We start from the raw sequence: 7,967 nt of genomic DNA, 5'->3' as shown, positions 1-7,967 counted from the left end.
GTTTCCCTAGTTCAGGTTAATAAATCTTAGAACCTTTGCTTCCCTCAACTCCAACGGAAAGATCCTATCCAGAAAAGCAGTAGCAAACTCCTCCTACTCTATGGGCCCTATATCTGCGGCTCTCTCAGCTTTCCACTATTTGAACCATGAGTGAGCCTCGTCCTACAATAGATATGCAGCTAACTCAGCAATCTCACTAGCTGTCACCCCCATAATATCTATAACCTTCTGTACCTAAGAAAAAAAATTTAATGAGTCCTTATCTAACTTTTAGTCGATAAAAGATGGAGGGTTCATTCGGGTGAAGGACCGAATCCTGCCTGTACCAGCATTGGCCACTGGGTTAGCTAAAACAGTAGCTTGGAATTCATTCTAGGCTTCCCCAAAATAAGAGAGAGTGGTGAAAGTTCCTCTGAATTAAGAGTGGAAGACATGTTTGCCCAGAAGATCTGCTTGAAGGGGCTGAGATGCTGACTGATTTCTGATTCTCCTTTCATTGATCTTTTTGGGATGCATGTTCTGTAAACGAAAATGATAGAATGGATTAGACAAAGATTTTAACTTGAGCTCATGCTTACTCGTATGACCTGAATGCTGAAAGAAGGGAAACTTTTTCAAAAACATCTAATAGTCTCCATTCCATAAGTGTGGTGCACTACACGCCCATGCACAAGACTCTACTAAATATGGCTTTCAAACTTCCTATGACTCTTTTGAACCTTAGGCTATGATACCGAATTTGTAACGCCCCGAGTGTATACCCCAGATGCTACACAATACTCATAATCCTGAAGGACCATAAGCTAACACATCACAAGTACCTACTGCATTAACTGAACAACAATACTATAATTATACAGAAATTAGACAAAAATTTACCATATTATTCAAATCTAAAATAAATATAGAGTACGGTACATCAATATCAAAACTGAATATCTGTTTATAAATACTCTAGTCTGAAAAGCCTCTACTGCCTGAACAAGGAGTTGATGGGACAAGTCCCCAACTAACTCCAACTACTGAAATAAATAGAGTACTAAAATACTAGAATAATATATCTACCCTTAAATAATGAGGACTCGCCACTAGTCTGTTTCTGATGAATTGAGCTGCTAAGTATGATCGGGAGACCGTGCATCTGAACCTTTGATATAAGACATCATAGCACAAAAGAAAAGTATGCATTAGTACTTTGAATATACTGGTATGCTAAGTGAGGTAGGCTGGGATGCATGGGTTCATATGCATGAACAATACTAACTAAATAACATAAGCATAACCAAATGAGAGTACATGCATGGAATTTGTAAACTGTAACTGAGGTAATGATAACATTGGATACTTGTTCTGAATTACTAGTTTACTGATATCTAAATTTACTGATACTGTATTACTGTTAACTAAGTGACTGTATCTGATAGTCCTAATTCTAGTGGAACTATTTTGAGTTTCGTGCTGAACTAAGTGACTGTATCTGACAGTCCTAATTTTTGTAGAACTGAAGTGAATTCTATTCTAAAGATTGAAACTAAGATTGTTGGAGATAATCATCTAAACAACATTTCCTTCTATGAATGGATTGGGGTCCAACCTATAACCCAAATTAGAAGGGTGTCTGCACCGTGCCATGGGTAAAGACAAGCTAAGTCACCCTCATCTGGCAGGTTCTCTGAATAAGAATGGTGGTACCCTCAACTGTTAAGTAGGATACCTCTTAAACCCTTAATTGGCAGGTTGATATATCAACCTATGCTGGCTACAAAGTTCTGGAACACAGGGACTGCTTCTAAGGATCATACCCTCTGCTGGCAAGTGATTCCCCATCCATGGGTTCACTCGGTGTTGAATCGTACTCCCAACTCAATAGACACTAGACATAATTCTAAACAATACTAGGTTGGACTAAACTCTTACTGATCGTACTGTCTAACTGAACTGAACAAAGTTCACTAAGTTTTGTTAACTGATGTAGTACTACTAAATTCTGTTAACTAATGGAATACTATAGAGTTCTATTAACTAGTCGAATTTACTGAGGTCTGAACTAAATACTGAACTATAACTATGAATAATTACTAAGGCTACTATTTGACACTACTGAGACTATTCTGTAACTACCACAACTTTAGGTAAATAGCTAAGTTTTTAGGTACTAAATACCCCCAAGACTTGATAGCCAGAAAATTTAATCATAGCATGTATTAAAATGGAAAAACCATATGTACTTGATCATAACTCATTCATAGAGACATTTTATAAAATACATGCATGATATAACTTGCACATAAGCTAACATGAAATGATTATTTTTCCCTTTTTCTTTGTTTACATAAGCAATTTATCAAACACTTGGAGGACATAATCCATGCACATGACACTAACCACATATATGCACTATAATTCAAATCCCTATTTACGATTTCAAGGGTTTAGCACAGATATATCAAATAATTCCACTTGAAACTTGAAACAACACATGGATTAGAAACCAAATTAATCATTATAATCATGAATATAATCAACCCAACATGAAATTCATGTAATCAATAGACTTGAAGTTTTAAAAATAGATTCTTTAACTCCAAGGGTGGAAGGGACCCTTGGATGAACACTTGACATACCTTAACAATTAAATTCAAAAAGATTGATGGTATGTTCTTGAGCCTATAATTAAATTTATAATCTCCTAGGGTTTGTTCTTGAGAGAAAATTGTGAAGAATGAATAGTTTTTAATCTTAGACGAGTTTAGTTTTGTTTTCTGGGAATGATAGATATGGGAAAAGACCTAAATACTCCTGAGGACTTGTCTTTATAATGACTAAAAATTGACCTAGCGACGTGCAGAGCAATACACTGCATTGTTGGCATCAATGCGTTGGCCAACGCACCATATCGAGTGTACATTAGTTTACTAGAATTTGCACTGGGAAATGGAGGAAAATATTCATCGACGTGATGGGCGATGCACCAAGTCGAGATTGCATTGATCCACTGGCTTGAGCATTCAAATATATTTTAAGCGAAGTCCAAAAAATCTAAAACTTATCTGGGAATACCTACTAATATTCCTGATCATATTTCAACCTAAAACTCGTTAATTTAAGGTCACGAGGGTCGTGAAAAGAGTAGCCAACCTACAAAGGCTAAAATAACACTACTTTCGAATACTTAGCTAAAATTTACTAAGTCTGTGACCCCTTAACAATCTTTAAAGGACTGAATTACGGTTAGGATTTTGCGGGGTATTACAATATCTCCCCCTTGGGAACATTCATCCTTGAATGATGCTAACTGAGCCGAGAATAATAAAAGACTAGATTTAGACATGGGACATTCGCAAATGTAACATGATTTCATGACTAACATTACTAATATAATGAAATTTCATACTGAACATGCATATCTGATGCATGTGTACATGGTTAAACATAATTCATGAATACATGACTGGAATTGCTGATAAGCTGAGTTACTCATGTTGAACATGCATATCTGATGCATGAATACATAACTAAAAAAATGTAATGGTAACTGATACCAAGTCTATAAGGGAAATCTAAGCATGGAATTTAGTAAGTTCAAGGGAAAACTATTACCTTAGGTTGATTCTGAGTTTGCGGAGATGAGGTGAAGATACTTGTTCTATATATCTACTTCTGCTTCCCAAGTAGCTCCTTCAATGGACAGGTTTTGCCAAAGAACATTGACTAGAGGGACCTCTTTGTTCCTTAGTCTTTAAATTTGATAATCAAGGATTTCGACTGGAATCTCCTCATAAAAGAGGCTATTCTGAACATCTATACTCCCTACAGGGACTACAACTATTGGGTCACCTATGCATTTCTTTATCAAGGAGACATGGAACATTGGATGTACTAAAGCTAAATCTAAAATCAACTCAAGCTCGTAAGCTACCTTTCTGAAATGGCTGAGAATTTGATAACGACCGACATATCGAGGATTGAGTTTCCCATTCTTGTAAAACCTCTTCACTCCATTCATAGGAGAGATATTCAAATACATATATTCACCAATCTCAAACTCGAGATCCTTTTTTTGGACATTTGCATACGATTTCTGTTGGGTTTGAGTTGTATTAATCCTTTCCCTGATAAACTAAACCATCCTTAAAATGTCAAACACTAATTCAAGACCAACTAATATTACCTCTCCCACTTAAAACCAACCAATGGGAGACCTATATCTCCTCCCATAGAGCGCTTTAAATGGAGCCATCTGAATGTTGGAATGATAGTTGTTGTTTTATGAGAACTCAAAAAAAGGAAAGTTTTCATACCAACTACCTTTAAAGTTTATCGCACGTGCTCACAGCATGTCCTCTAAAGTCTGAATGGCCCTTTCTGCTTGACCATCTGTCTGAGGTTGAAAGGTTGTACAGAGGTGGACTTGGGTACCATGAAATTTTTAGAAGTCTTTCTAGAAATGAGAGGTGAGCTGCATACCTCTATATAAGATAATGGACAATGAAAATCTGTGTAATCTAACCAACTCTCTAACATAGAGCTTGATATAGTCCTCGGCCGAATAAGAGGTATGGAATGGTAGAAAATGGGCAAATTTGGTCATTCTGTCTAAAATGACACAAACTAAATTGTACTGACGACATGTACGAGGCAAACCCATTACAAAATTCATATTCACCTCTTCCCACTTCTAAGTGGGAATACTGAGCTCCTACATAGCCCCACTAGGCTTATGATGCTCGATCTTAACTTGCTGACATATTGAGCACTTGGTTACAAACTCTGCAATGTCTCTCTTAATCCCACTTCACTAATAGATCTCTCATAAATCACTGTACATATTAGTAGCCACTGGATAATAGAGTAACGTGCACTATGCGTTTCTGCAAGGATCTGCTTTTTTAGGTCAACTACACCTAGCATACATAGGTCACCCTAACAATGCAGAACATCATGTCCCCCTAGGTAGAAAACCTCTACCTTCTGATCTCTGACTGATTCTTTCAACTTAGCTAGACTGGGATCCCGATCCTTCTTTTCCTTCACATCAAAAACTAGGGATGATTCTAAACTGTTCTGTACCCATACACTAACTTCTGCTGAATTGACTAAGAGAACACCTAGTCAGTAAAGATGATGAACCAACTGAGCTAACTTCTTCTTACCATCCTCCACGTGAGCAATAATACCCATATACATCCTACTAAGAGCATCATCCACTACATTGGCCTTGCTCGGATGATACAGAACACTCATGTCATAATCCTTCAAGAACTTCAACCACCTTATCTGACAGAGGTTTAGGTCTTTCTGAGAGAACACATACTGTATGTTCTTATGGTCAGTCAACACATCAACATGCACTCCATTCAAATAGTGCCTCCAAATCTTTAAGGTAAATACTACTGCTGCTAACTCAAGATCATGAGTTGGATAATTCATTTCATGGGGCTTAATTTTTCTAGAGGCATAGGCTATGACCTTATCTCTATATCAAACACACCCCAAACCATCTTTCAAAACATCATAATACACAATAGAGCTATCTGAACTATTTGGTAGAGTCAAAACTGGGGTTATAGTGAGTCGAGTCTTCAACCCTTGAGAACTCTTCTCACAAGAATCTGACCACTAAAATTTAACCTTCTTCTGAGTCAATATAGACTTAGAGGATTCAATAGACGAAAATCCCTCAAAAAACCATGGGTAATAGATAGCAAAACCTAAGAAACTCCAGATATCTAATAGAGAGATGGGTCTGGGCTAGTTTCTCATTGCTTCAATCTTTTAGGCATCAACTCTAATGCCATCACTGGAAATGTTATGGATGAGGAAGGCTGCTAACCTTAGCCAAAATTTGCACTTACTAAATTTGGAGAATAGTTTATGGTTTCTAAAAGTCTGTAATACTATTCTAAGATTGTCTGCATGATTATGCTCGCTCCAAGAGTAGACAAGGATGTCATCTATAAAGATTATGATGAATATGTCCAAGTACCACTTGAAAGCATGGGTCATCAAGTCGATGAAAAATGTTGGGGCATTACTAAGACTAAATTATATGACTAAGAATTTGAAGTGACTATACTGAGTCTTGAAAGCTATTTTTGAAATGTCACATTCTCTGACTCTGAAATGATGATAGCCTGATCTGAGGTCTATATTAGAAAAGTAAATGGCACCCTGAAGTTGGTCAAATAAGTCATCAATTTTGGAAGTGGATACTTGTTCTTGACCATGACTTTATTTAGCTGACGGGAGTATATACACATTCTGAAAAAACCGTCTTTCTTACGCACGAATAAAATTGGTGCACCCCATAGGGATATAATGGGTCCTATGAATTCCTTATCTAGGAGATCTTTCAACTATTCTTTTAATTCTTTAAGTTCTGCTAGAGCAATTCTATATAGTTGAATAGATATGGGATGAGTGTCTTGAAGAAGGTCTATTCCAAAAGCTATTTCCCTTTCGGGTGAAACTCCGAGAAGATTTTCGAAAAACACATCGGAGTATTCACATGCTGCAGACATTGACTCAAGAGTTGGAGTTTCTAATCTAGAAACTTACACTCGAACGAGATGGTAGACACATCCCTTAGATATCATTTTCCTTGCCCTAAGGTAGCAAATAAGTTGACCCTTAAGTACTGAAGTACTACCCCTCCACTCTAGGAAGGCTTATTCAAAAACTGAAACTAGACAATTATGTTTCTACCGTCGACTGAGGCAGAATAGGAATGAAGCCAATCCATACTGAGAATGACATTAAAATTGGTCATCTCTAATTAGACTAGGTCTGTTGAAGTGAATTTCCGAATACCATTAATCGGACAGTTTCTATATACCCATCGAGATATAATGGATTTATCCTCTAAGGTAGACACTGAGAAAGTCTCTACTAGGATCTTGGGACTGACTCCAAAGCTAACAGCTATATATGGAGTTACAAAGGATAAAAATGTGTCTGGATCTAGCAAAGCATAAATATGTAATTGATAAACTTGTAATATACCAGTGACCACATCAGAAAAACTTTCCAGATCTTGTCGAGATTAAAGGGCATAGAGTCTGTCTAGGTGTTGCCCATTAGTAGCACTAGAAGCGGCACCCTACTAATTCGAGTGACTTAACTGAGCTTAGGGATGGTTATGCTGACCCTAGGAACCTGACTAGGGACAATCTATGACTTTGTGACCTGGCTTGCCACACCCGAATCACATATCACTACCTGCCCTACAGATACCCTGGTGTCTTCTACCATATTTCAGGTAAGAAAGATTGGTTTAAGCGCTGCTGACACTATCGTTAGGCGCATGGCTTAGCACCCTATTTTCTAGAGCACTGGTTGAGGATGGAGCTGGAACAAAGGATTTTGAGTAGAGCTGAGAATGATTCCCACCCTCTGACTTAATCTAAACAAAGTTAAAACTACCTGTTCTCGATCTCTTGCTCCTTCTCTCATTCTCCTAATTCTTAGCCTCAACTATCTGCTGAGCATGGACTATGAGACTATATATGTCCATCTCTTTATTCAACATTTCGGTCCTACACTCCTTGAACTCACTAATAGACATGCCTGACATAAACTTACTCATATTAGATCTGCTATCTACTACCACATCAGTAGCGTATCTAGATAATTGAGTAAACTTGAGAATATACTTTTTCACTGTCTTATTGCCCTACTTCAGGTTAATAAATTCTAGAACCTTTACTTTCCTCAACTCCAATAGGAAGAACCTATCTAGAAAAGCAGTGATAAACTCCTCCTACTCTATGGGCCCTACATATATGGCCCTCTCTACTTTCCACTATTTGAACCATAAGTGAGCCACGTCCTACAAATAATATGCAGCTAACTTGGTACTCTCACTAGCTGTCACCACCATAATATCTATAACCTTCTATACCTAATAAAGAAATTTATGTGGTTACTCATCTGATTTTGACTGGGTAAAATATGGAGGGTTCATTCAG

This window comes from Capsicum annuum, unplaced genomic scaffold (genome assembly GCF_002878395.1).
Source record: "Capsicum annuum cultivar UCD-10X-F1 unplaced genomic scaffold, UCD10Xv1.1 ctg2516, whole genome shotgun sequence".
Taxonomy (NCBI): domain Eukaryota; kingdom Viridiplantae; phylum Streptophyta; class Magnoliopsida; order Solanales; family Solanaceae; genus Capsicum; species Capsicum annuum.
This window is presented reverse-complemented; position numbering follows the sequence as displayed.